The sequence below is a fragment of the Lissotriton vulgaris genome, unplaced genomic scaffold (genome assembly GCF_964263255.1).
Source record: "Lissotriton vulgaris unplaced genomic scaffold, aLisVul1.2 SCAFFOLD_7035, whole genome shotgun sequence".
In the NCBI taxonomy this organism is placed as follows: Eukaryota; Metazoa; Chordata; class Amphibia; order Caudata; family Salamandridae; genus Lissotriton; species Lissotriton vulgaris.
Genome location: NW_028242827.1, coordinates 69,130 through 70,035, shown reverse-complemented (window position 1 = coordinate 70,035; position 906 = coordinate 69,130). Strand labels below are relative to the sequence as shown.

Below are 906 nucleotides of genomic sequence, written 5' to 3'. Positions count from 1 at the left end.
TGTACTCTCGAGTGTGCCTGGGATAGGAGGTTACATCTGGAAGGGGAGAGGCACCGTGTTCGCTACCCCTTGTCCAGGCGTCAGGTACGGGAGCACAGGTGACGAGTTGTACAGCCTCCAAAGCTCTTTGCAACAGGGTCCTGGCGCCTCGGAGTCTGAAGCCCATGCGTCCGGTTAGGGACCCCTGCTGCTCCCCCTCATTTCGCTGGGGTCACCCGCGGGAAACGCTAATTTCTATCTAATCCCCCTCAGCTTCCGTCCAGTGCGAGCGCGCGCTGACGCTGAGTAGCCATGAGACTTCCTGTACCCATTGTGTTCCACAGCTGGCCCAGTGGCCTAATGGATAAGGCATCAGCCTCCGGAGCTGGGGATTGTGGGTTCAAGTCCCACCTGGGTCGTGTCAGAAGATTTTTATACCTGTGGGAAAAGAAATCAACAAGATCACAATATAAAAAGATATTTGGAATGCACTAGTTCTTGTATTTAAATGCGAGACCCGTGGCATCGGATTAAAAGTGGCTGCAATTGTCCCAGCTGCTTTAAAAGTGAAATCGCGCACGGTGCGCTGAATGTAAACGAAGTACGCCATCGTGCTTGCAGTAGGAGAAACGTATTAAAGAAAATAGATCACATACCATGTAACAACCAAGTGAAGGGGCCAGTAGTCACGTGAGGGTACAAATTCCGACACAGCAGTACTAAGGAGTAACTAACAAGCTCATTACCAATTCAGAAGCCAGCATTACGAAGGACAATGACACAAGCTGATGAAAAAAAATTATGGGCAGGGCTTCTCTCCCGTACTGAACTATTTCAGATCAATAGCCAGAGCTGCGATTAGCACTGGCTCAGGCTCGACTTAAAAAAACACCCTATCTGGTCTCCTAAATGGAACTTAAAAGCGTC

At 49.7% G+C, this 906-nt stretch overlaps 1 non-coding gene across 1 annotated transcript; it reads left to right on the top strand.

Moving 5' to 3' along the window:
* The first annotated feature begins 325 nt into the window (after positions 1–325).
* TRNAR-CCG (transfer RNA arginine (anticodon CCG)) lies at positions 326–398 on the top strand. Its single transcript has one exon. It is a non-coding gene; the product is annotated as a tRNA-Arg (tRNA).
* Positions 399–906: the final 508 nt, after the last annotated feature.